Below are 11,877 nucleotides of genomic sequence, written 5' to 3' on the forward strand. Positions count from 1 at the left end.
TGGCAGGCTACAGTCCATGGAGTTGCAAAGAGTCAGACACGACTGAGCGACTAAGCACAAGTTAAGGAGTCTAGCACACTTCTCCACATAGGAAGATGCAAGAGTCTGGGCTCACCGAAGTCATTCTTTTACTATTCACCTCAGCTACCTTGGGGCCAGTATCTGTGTTTCTTACATCCTGAGCTCCTTTCGTCTCCTGGTAGGGAGTGACTGCAGTTCTGATGGTTGTTAAATCACAAATATTCCTCTCCTTCCTGAGAGCCCTTAGGCTCAGGAGCTCACATTCAGCTGCAGTTGCTGATGACTGTGACATCCTTGTTTACTGATATGGCAGGAAATACTCCATTTCTGACTATTACAGTTTTTGTTACTGCAAATGACCACATGATTGTTGGTAGTATTTATAACTACCTTTTCCATTACCCATTCAGTAACGTTTTTGCTCATAACAAGCACCTTCACTCACTGCCATACTTGACTTCCTATAAAACATACACAGGAGCAGTGCTATGTGGAAAGTCATCAAGGTGAATAAGACATTCTGCAAGTCCACCACTGTGGTTTTGACAGAAATTCAAAGGGTATTGAAGGCAAATCCAAGGGTCTATTTAAGTGGAAATAATCTTGCCAATAAACAGGGAAAATTGATATACTGTACTCTGGGAAATATCATTAAGAATGATGCTTGATTTCATATCAGATGCGATAGAAGTCACCAAGGGAAAGCATTTTTAAAGTGTTAAAAGGAAGCAAACAAGTAATACTTTCAAACTGGCTTCTTACGAACATGAAAATGAATCCTTTATCTAAATCTTTCTATTTTTTTTCCTCTGAGAATCAGGCTGTAATAGACAGGATGAATCAAGAATGAAAGCTAAAGCTCTGCCAGCTGGTGTCCTGCTCAAATATCTTATGATGCTTACACTGGCCTCTCTGCTCCCCTCCAGTGATCATGGGTAAAACTGCAAGGAAGCCTGTTGCAGTGAAAAGGAAAAAAGAGAAATGAGGTTTTTTTCTTTCCTTTTCCTGAGAACAAAGAAGATAAAGAGAAGAGTGAGCAGGCCTGAACATTCCTGAAGTGAAGTGAAAGTTGCTCAGTCATGTCCGACTCTTTGCAATCCCATGGACTATAGTCCGTGGAATTCTCCAGGGCAGAATACTGGAGTGGGTAGCCTATCCCTTCTCCAGTGGATCTTTCCAACCCAGGAGATGAACTGGGGTCTTCTGCATTGTAGATGGATTCTTTACCAACTGAGCTACCAGGGAAGCCCTGGTAGAGATTCCCTGAAGTCTCAATAGGGAAAGGTGTGAACATTCCTAGTTGTGTTTGTTTTGTTTTGTTTTGTTTTTCCTTAACTTCTCCTAACTCTGCATATCTGTAAATTTGCTTTCAGTTCAGTTCAGTTCAGTTCAGTCGCTCGGTTGTGTCCGACTCTTTGCAACCCCATGAATCGCAGCACGCCAGGCCTGCCTGTCCATCACCAACTCCCGGAGGTCACTCAGACTCACGTCCATTGAGTCAGTGATGCCATCCAGCCATCGCATCCTCTGTCGTCCCCTTCTCCTCCTGCCCTCAATCCCTCCAGGTATCAGAGTCTTTTCCAATGAGTCAACTCTTTGCATGAGGTGGCCAAAGTACTGGAGTTTCAGCTTTAGCGTCATTCCTTCCAAAGAAATCCAAGGACTGATCTCCTTCAGAATGGGCTTTACTGCTCCCTAACTCTGTAGGAGCTGCAATTCACATTGTCTCCTTTGTCTCTATGCTAAATACATCTATCTAATGTTTTCGCTTACAACAACTTTCCTTTGTAGTTACATATCAAAAAGAAAGCCGCAGAGCCACCCAACTGTCAGACTCAATTGCTGGGTTACAGATGCCAGGCTATGACCATCTCTGAAACAATGCAAGAGGAAGAAATCAAGATCACATTATCACCTTGACTCCTGACTGCGAGCCCTTGCCTTATGGCTCAGATGGTAAAGAATCCACAGGTTTGATCCTTGGGTCAAGAAGATCCCCTGGAGAAGGGAATGGCAACCTACTCCAGTATTCTTAAAGCCACCTTTCTATTTCCTCCAAATTCTGTCTCTGTCCTTTTTATTTGGCTTCGATGGGCAGAGAAAGCCAAGAATTTGGCCAGCAAAAGAGTAATCGCAATAGGAGCTGTCATTGCTGAACCATTCAGTAAACTTCCCTATGCAGAAATGGGGAGAAAGAGGATTCAACAAAACTGGCTGTTGTTTTTTTTTTTTTCTTCTTTTGCCTGCCAGATGTGAAAGTGATTAACTTCAAATGACAAACAAAGCACATGGCCTGATTATGGCTGGAGAGTAAGAGGCTACCCTGAAAAGAAAGCTTGGAATTGTTGCACAAGTTGGGAGTTTCTTCTCTGGCAAGTAAAATTGTATGTACTGCTCTGTCTTTTCTTGCAGTATAGAAATACCTAGTGAAGTGGGAGCAAGAGTCAATAATGGGAAAAAATAAACAACTGCAGAAAACACTGCTTGGTATACTCATTCCAGTTTATATTATGGCACCCAATCTCTCAAAATAACACCCTAATGAATTAATTTCTCCTTATTGTCACCCTGCATATTTAACTTCTATGCAGAGTACATCATGAGAAACGCTGGGCTGGAAGAAGCACAAGCTGGAATCAAGATTGCTGGGAGATATGCAGATGACACCACCCTTATGGCAGAAAGTGAAGAGGAACTAAAAAGCGTGTTGATGAAAGTGAAAGTGGAGAGTGAAAAAGTTGGCTTAAAGCTCAACATTCAGAAAACGAAGATCATGGCATCTGGTCCCATCACTTCATGGCAAATAGATGGGGAAACAGTGGAAACAGTGTCAGACTTTATCTTTTTGGGCTCCAAAATCACTGCAGATGGTGACTGCAGCCATGAAATTAAAAGATGCTTACTCCTTGGAAGAAAAGTTATGACCAACCTAGATAGCATATTGAAAAGCAGACACATTGCTTTGCGAACAAAGGTCTGTCTAGTCAAGGCTATGGTTTTTCCAGTAGTCATGTATGGATGTGAGATTTGGACCGTGAAGAAGGCTGAGTGCCGCAGAATTGATGCTTTTGAACTGTGGTGTTGGAGAAGACTCTTGAGAGTCCCTTGGACTGCAAGGAGATCCAACCACTCCATTCGGAAGGAGATCAGCCCTGGGATTTCTTTGGAGGGAATGATGCTAAAGCTGAAGCTCCAGTACTTTGGCCACCTCATGCGAAGAGTTGACTCATTGGCAAAGACTCTGATGCTGGGAGGGATTGGGGGCAGGAGGAGAAGGGGACAACCGAGGATGAGATGGCTGGATGGCATCACGGAGTCGATGGACGTGAGTCTGAGTGAACTCCGGGAGATGGTTATGGACAGGGAGGCCTGGCGTACTGTGATTCATGGGGTCACAAAGAGTCAGACACAACTGAGCAACTGAACTGAACTGAACTGAATAGTAATAAGAACATGATAGACCATGGATACTTATGATAACACATAAAATCTGCCAGGTAAACTACTACATATATGTCAGAAAGGGCTCCCCTGGTGGCTAAGCAATAAAGAACCCACCTGGCAATGCAGGAGCCACAAAAGATGCCAGTTTGATCCTTGGGTATGGAAGATCCCCTGGAGTTCAGTTCAGTTCAGTTTATTCACTCAGACATATCCGACTGTTTGCGACCCCATGAACCACAGCATGCCAGGCCTCCCTGTCCATCACCAACTCCCGGGGTTCACCCAAACCCATGTCCATCGAGTCGGTGATGCCATCCAACCATCTCATCCTCTGTCAGCCCCTTCTCCTCCTGCCCTCAATCTTTCCCAGCATAAGGGTCTTTTCAAATGAGTCAGCTCTTCACATCAGGAGGCCAAAATATTGGAGTTTCAGCTTTAACATCAATCCTTCCAATGAACACCCAGGACTGATCTCCTTTAGGATGGACTGGTTGGATCTCCTTGCAGTCCAAAGGACTCTCAAGAGTCTTCTCCAACACCACAGTTCAAAAGCATCAATTCTTTGGCACTCAGCTTTCTTCATGGTCCAACTCTCATATCCATACGTGACCACTGGAAAAACCATAGCCTTGACTAGACAGACCTTTGTTGGCAAAGTAATGTCTCTGCTTTTCAATATGCTGTCTAGATTGATCATAACTTTCCTTCCAAGGAGTAAGCATCTTTTAATTTCATGGCTGCAGTCACCATCTGCAGTGATTTTGGAGCCCCCCAAAATAAAGTAAGCCACTGTTTCCACTGTTTCCCCACCTATTTGCCACGAAGTGATGGGATCAAATGCCATGATCTTCATTTTCTGAATGTTGAGCTTTAAGCCAACCTTTTTACTCTCCTCTTTCACTTTCATCAAGAGGCTTTTTAGTTCCTCTTCACTTTCTGTCATAAGGGTGGTGTCATCTGCATATCTGAGGTTATTGATTCTCCCAGCAATCTTGATTCCAGCTTGTGCTTCCTCCAGCCCAGAGTGTCTCATGATGTACTCTGCATAGAAGTTAAATAAGCAGGGTGACAATATACCCTGGAGTAGGAAATAGCAGCCTGCTGCAGTATTCTTGCTGGAAAATCCCATGAACAGAAGAGCCTGGCAGGCCATAGTCCATAGGTTGCAAACAGTCGATCCTGAATGAGCACACATGCACTCATACATATCTCAGAAAAATATTGAACTTCATCTTGTATATAGATTATTCTGCAGTTTCAGATTCTGTCTCCCAACTCTACCCCCAAGATTTTGCACATTGCTGCAGCTGATTGAATATTTAAGTTAGGGAAGATATTATGTTGGGTGATTTGAATGTTTGTTCCTACTTAATTCTTATTGGAACACTTCAGGGTTGGATCAATTCACCTTTAGGGAGGCAATGTTACAAAGTGATTGAGACCGAAGACTTGGTTTGTATTTCTAGATCTACTACTCTTAGTTGAGTATCTTGGGAAAATGACTTAATGATTTTTTGCTTTAGTTTTCTCATCTCTACAATGTTAGATATTGATAGAATATCAATATTGATAGGATATTGATAGAATCTACCATGCAGAGTTCTCATGAGAAGTGAATGAGATACTAAGTGCCAGTACTGAGTCCAGTGCCCAGCAGAAAGATACTGACTACTTACTAGAAAGGAAATTGAACTTGAAGGGGGTTCAATATTTTTCCTGGTGTTGCATAGTAAGTATCAGAGTGGAGCCTCCCCTCCATATCCTACTTAGAGCAGATGCCCTTCCTCACCCCAAGAGTAACTCTGTCTCAGTACAGTATTGTATTGTGTTTATAGTACTTATTAATCTTTAAAATATTTTTTTCTCAAAAAAAAATTCATTTCATTTTTCTCTCTTCCTACTAAACTGTAGGCGTTTACCATCTTCACTTCTGCATCCTCCAGACCTGAACCATGCTTGGCACACAAGAGGCCACACACACACACACACACTCACACACAGAGTTTGAAGCCCAGCAGGATTCTATAGGGTCTTTCTGAAACAGACTCCCAATACCCACCCTCTGTTGCTTCTTGTGCATGGAAAACCATTAGCCTCTTGGGCTTTCCCTTGAATTTCAAAGAATAAACTTAATCAGAAAAAAATGCAGAAGGAGAGGAAAACAGTCAAGCAAGACAAAATAATAATAGTTTCACCATTAAACAAAGCTAAGAAGGACCTTTTGTTTCTTTCCACTTGAAAGTTTTGGATTTTTAATTGAAATTTTATATAAAAACCTTTTAACCAAAGTGCTTTTCCTCCCGTGGATTGCCATCCCAATCTCTCTCAAGTTGAATAGCAGCAGTCCACAATGAGGAAACTGATTTCTGAAACTTCTCAGAAACTTTCAGTTTCTCCTTGCTGAAAGAGTGGGGTCAGTTCTCTTTGCATGTGACTTTATGGGGAATGTCTGATTAAGCTTCTTCTTTGGCTAAAGTTTTTCCACAGAGAAGGGCAGGCTGAGGACACAGGAGGCAAGGACCATAGAGCCCAGCTCCATTTCAGTATATTTAAATGAATCTTCAACTTTCTGCATCTCATAGAACATTCTGCTTTTACACTTGTAATTCACCTTCCCTCCCATAAGAGTAAAACAGGTATCTCTTTTACTTTGAAATAGTACCTCTTTGCCTAAACACTTCCCCGACACCATTCTTTCTGGTTTCTAAGGCACCTTAGACCACTGATCATCCGAATTCTATCGTCTGATTCTTTAGGACTCATTTAAAATAGTCACACTTTCTAATCTTAGAAAAAGTATTTCATATTCCTCCAAACCCCATACATGCCTCTCCTGCAACCAATCTATCTTTTATTCCCTGGCTATTGTTTAAAAGCCCTAATCCTATAATGGCTTAGATTCTGTCACCTCTTTTTCACTCTGTACACTTCTGTTTTTTCTCCCAATATTTTCTAAAATCTGTTTTCTTAAAAATCACCAATGATCTCTTTATTGTTAAATCTAAAAGACATTTTTAACCTCCTTCATCTAGACAAGTATTTCTCAAATTTTAATGTGCACAGGCATATTATTAAAATGCAGATTCTGATGTAGGAATTTGGGGTTGGGCCTGAGATTCTGAAGTCAGAGTAGCTCCCTGATGATGCGAATGTTACCTACCTACAGACCACATTCGAGCAGCCACTCTCTGCAGTGTGTGCCACTCCTTTTGGGGACCTTTGTGTTCCTGGCACACAGTACCCCAACCTTTAATTTTAACTTCTGGGAGATCCTTTACAAGATCTCCTATTCTTTTTTACCCATCTCATATCAAGAGCATTCCTACTGCTTAGGCCCTCTTTTCCTCCCAGTCTGTATACTATTCTTTGAAAATTCCATCTGCTCATATTGCTTTAATTATCATGCAAACAATCTTAGTGGAGTGCACATAAGACTGGTCTCTGGAGTTAGATCTAGATTCTAATCACTACCCTGTCACTTAAGAATACTGCAATCCTGTGTAATTTAAATTCTCTGATGCTAGGTTTACCATTTGTAAAATGGAGGGTAACAATGAGTAACCCAAGATGTTGTTGTATTAAATAAGGTATTTCTTATGAAGATCAGACAGTAAAGAATCTGCCTACAATGTGGGAGACGTGGGTTCAATCCCTGGGTCAGGAAGATACCTTGGAGAAGGGAATGTTAACCCACTCCAGTATTCTTGCTTGGAGAATCCGGTGGACAGAGAAGCCTGGCAGGCTACAGGTCAAGGGGTCACAAAGAGTCAAACACCACTGAGCAACTAGCTCTTTTAGTATATCACTTTCAAATAAAGCTTAAACTTCGGTGTCCCTTACTTAAACATGCCATTTCCAAGATGTGTAGGGCCCTAGCCATATTTTATAAATGTTTCAAAAAATAAGATATCTTAATGAGTTAAGATCCTTGCCGATTAAATCCCAACTTCCACTCTGCTATAATTCTAGTCTGTCAGGTGGTGATGGAGTGAGCCACAGGCTTATTTAGCATCTGCCAGAGTGAATATGAATTAAGAATGCATATAATTTTGACTTAGTGAAATTTATTTATGCAGTTCACAGTCACTTCAGTATATGTGTTTTTCATCAAGATCTCACAGGCTAAGCATCAGAGACAGATTTCAAACAAAAATCTGTTTGACACCAATGCTAATTACCTTACATTACGTTGTACTGCACTCAATATGCCAGCAAATTTGGAAAACTCAACAGTGGCCACAGGACTGGAAAAGGTCAGTTTCCATTCCAATCCCAAAGAAAGGCAATGCCAAAGACTGCTCAAACTACTGCACAATTGCACTCATCTCATATGCTAGTAAAGGAATGCTCAAAATTCTCCAAGCCAGGCTTCAGCAATACGTGAACCATGAACTTCCTGATGTTCAAGCTGGTTTTAGAAAAGGCAGAGGAACCAGAGATCAAATTGCCAACATCCGCTGGATCACCAAAACAGCAAGAGTTCCAGAAAAACATCTATTTCTGCTTTATTGACTATGCCAAAGCCTTTGACTGTGTGGATCACAAGAAACTGTGGAAAATTCTGAGAGAGATGGGAATACCAGACTACCTGACCTGCCTCTTGAGAAATCTGTACGCAGGTCAGGAAGCAACAGTTAGAACTGGACATGGAGCAACAGACTGGTTCCAAATAGGAAAAGGAGTACATCAAGGCTGTATATTGTCACCCTGCTTATTTAACTTATATGCAGAGTACATCATGAGAAACACTAAGCTGGAAGAAGCACAAGCTGGAATCAAGATTGCCAGGAGAAATCTCAATAACCTCAGATATGCAGATGACACCACCCTTATGGCAGAAAGTGAAGAGGAACTAAAAACCCTCTTGATGAAAGTGAAAGAGGAGAGTGAAAAAGGTGGCTTAAAGCTCAGCATTCAGAAAATGAAGATCATGGCATCCGGTCCCATCACTTCATGGGAAATAGATGGGGAAACAGTGGAAACAGGTCAGACTTTATCTTTTTGGGCTCCATAATCACTGCAGATGGTGACTGCAGCCATGAAATTAAAAGACACTTACTCCTTGGAAGAAAAGTTATGACCAACCTAGATAGCATATTCAAAAGCAGAGACATTACTTTGCCGACTAAGGTCCTTCTAGTCAAGGCTATGGTTTTTCCAGTGGTCATGTATGGATGGAAGAGTTGGACTATGAAGAAAGCTGAGCACCAAAGAATTGATGCTTTTGAACTGTGGTGTTGGAGAAGACTCTTGAGAGTCCCTTGGACTGCAAGGAGATCCAACCAGTCCATTCTGAAGGAGATCAGTCCTGGGTGTTCTTTGGAAGGAATGATGCTAAAGTTGAAACTCCAGTACTTTGGCCACCTCATGTGAAGAGTTGACTCATTGGAAAAGACTCTGATGCTGGGAGGGATTGGGGGCAAGAGGAAAAGGGGACAACAGAGGGTGAGATGGCTGGATGGCATCACCGACTCGATGGACGTGAGTCTGGGTGAACTCCAGGAGATGGTGATGGACAGGGAGGCCTGGCGTGCTATGATTCATAGGGTCGCAAAGAGTCGGACACAACTGAGCGATTGAACTGAACTGAACTGAACTGAACACTGTACTGCTGTTCCTTCGGTAATAATTAATTAACAAGTCTTTCCTTTCCAAAAGGCATGATAGTCTGTTGCCAGAACTTTTAGTGTTTAAAAGCATGTTACACCTCCCTCCGAGAAGGCAATGGCACCCCACTCCAATACTATTGCCTGGAAAATCCCATGGACAGAGGAGCCTAGGAGGCTGCAGTCCATGGAGTTGCGAAGAGTCGGAAATGACTGAGCGACTTCACTTTCACTTTTCACTTTCATGCACTGGAGAAGGAAATGGCAACCCACTCCAGTGTTCTTACCTGGAGAATCCCAGGGACAGGGGAGCCTGGTGGACTGCCGTCTATGGTGTAGCACAGAGTCAGACACGACTGAAGCGACTTAGCAGCAGCAGCAGCAACACCTCCCTAACTGGTTCCAATATGCTTTTATAGTTTCCTCGCACGCTGTTGCATTCCCCTCTGTGGAATATCTGTGCATTCCACTCTACACATTGGAAGATGAGTTTGCTTATGGTCTTCCTTTGGCTTGAAAATGGCCTCATCTGATCATATTTATTATTGTTCATATTAGTTTCTTACTGACTGGTCAGAACTTTTTACATTTATGAGAATAAAGTGAAACTCATAGTATGCCAGTCCAGTGAGGGCATTAACAACTATGGTAGGTAGATGATACAAAGGTTCCCCAGGCAGTGCAGTGGTGAAGAATCTGTCTGCTGATGCAAGAGATGCGGGTTTGATCCCAGGATTGGGAAGATCCCTTGGAGGAGGAAATGGCAACCCACTCCAGTATTCTTGCCTGGAAAATTCCATGGACACAGAAGCCTGGTGGGCTACAGTCCATGGGGTTGCAAAGAGTCTGAGGGACCGAGCACACACACACACACACATGAAGGAAATTTGCAAGTGTGTTTAAAGTCTCTAATCAGTATGACCATGAATGAATCAAAAGGGGACTGTCCTAGGTGGGCCTAATCTAATCAAGTGAGCTCTTTAAACAAGAGCTTAAACTTTTCCTGCGATCAGAGACATCCTCCTTGTCTTGAGGAAACAAGGTGCCATGAGTGCTACAGCGGAAAGGAAATGAATTCTACCAGCAACCACTGAGTCTGGAAGAGGACCCCATGACCCAGACAGTCTTAGTTGGCTCCTTGACTGCAAGCTTGTGAGTTCAGCTTAAGTGTGTGCTGATTTCTGACTTACAGAACCTGTGATATAAACAGATGTTGTTCCATCACAAAAGTTCTTGGTAATTTGTCACTCATCAGTAGGAAACTAACATAGAAAATAAACTCGTTAACTGGAGTGATCAGTTGATAGCATTTAGGATTTGTTATGGCATAAGAAAATTTGGAATGTAATGAAATCTTGTAGCAAATAGTACTGTGATAGACAGTTTCCAAATTTTGACCATAATCCTATAAATTTTCATCCATTTTCAAAATGCACTTTGAATTTTTTAAGAAAGCAAATTTCAATCAATGATTATCTTTCTTTTCTCTGTATTAAAGTTTTTACAAATTTATTGTCATATGAAGAAAAGCATAAAAACTATGAAGACAAAAAGCATAGAAACAAAAAGTATTATAGCAGTGTGTCATGGGAATAAGACTAAAATATAACTCAATTTTCTAGATTTATGCTGTCTGTGGAATTTGCTTACTAAAATTTATAATTTGCTATGATTTTATTTCTCATTCTAAGCATTATTTTGTACTTAATTTTTATCGATAATTTTGTGCTGCTAAAGAAAGTGCAATTTTGTAAGTTTCAGAGCCTACAAAACATAAATTCTGCTCTATACCTAATTATAAAGCTTTAAAATTCAACCATACAGGGGGTAAACAAAAATTGTTAATTTCTCTATTTCTCTTCTGACCCCTGGAGGGCACTGTTGTGAAAACTGGAAAAGATCAGAATAAGCTCAATAAAAACCTTCCTTCCTTACAATTTAAAGAGATATCCTGACACCATTTTTTACACAATGACATGTAAAGCATCTCAGACACTAGAGACAGGAAGTTTTAAGACAGCCTCTCTTCTCAGCTCCCTCTACAGTCTCCATCAGAAGAAGAAATCAATACCACCTGTCATTCCTCCTCAACCTCACAGCAACTTGGATTCAAGTCCCCCAGTCATGAGACTTCTGCCTGTGGGGAATCACCCAGAAAGCAGCTCACTGCCTCTTCACTGCTCCACCATGACCTTGGTGTTCACCTTGATGCTTGAGGCTCTCCTGCTGCTGAGTGAGCACTGTTCCATTTTACTGTCTTGTCCATACATGGAACGTTGTTCTGGTTTGACTTTGAATAGGGACTTCTGTTTAGCTGAGTTCACTGATTCAGTATTAATGTTTCAGGAGCCCAGTCAGTGACCCAGCCTGACAGCCACATCACTGTCTCTGAAGGAGCCCCTCTGGGGCTGAGGTGCAAATACTCATTTTCTCTTCAGCCAGATCTCTGCTGGTATGTGCAGTACCCCAACCAAGGACCCCAGCTTCTCCTGAAGTACATGTCTGGAAACAATCTTGTTCCAGGCATCAAAGGTTTTGCATCTAAATTTAGGAAGAGTGAAACTTCCTTTCACCTGAGGAAAAAGCCCACTGAAGTAATTTGACCGAGTGCTTCTATGCTCTGAGTGACATGGTGACTAGGACTGTAGGGGGAGCTATCTGCAAACCCCTGAGATCTGGTAGCTTAAAGGACTTATAGTTTCAGCCTGTGTTATTTTCAGGAAGTTGGCATGTTCTGTGAAGGCAAATAGTACAGAGAATATAGAGTACTGCAAATGTTTCATTCCAATGGGCATCTTAGATATTT

This window comes from Capra hircus, chromosome 10 (assembly GCF_001704415.2).
Source record: "Capra hircus breed San Clemente chromosome 10, ASM170441v1, whole genome shotgun sequence".
NCBI classification, from domain to species: domain Eukaryota; kingdom Metazoa; phylum Chordata; class Mammalia; order Artiodactyla; family Bovidae; genus Capra; species Capra hircus.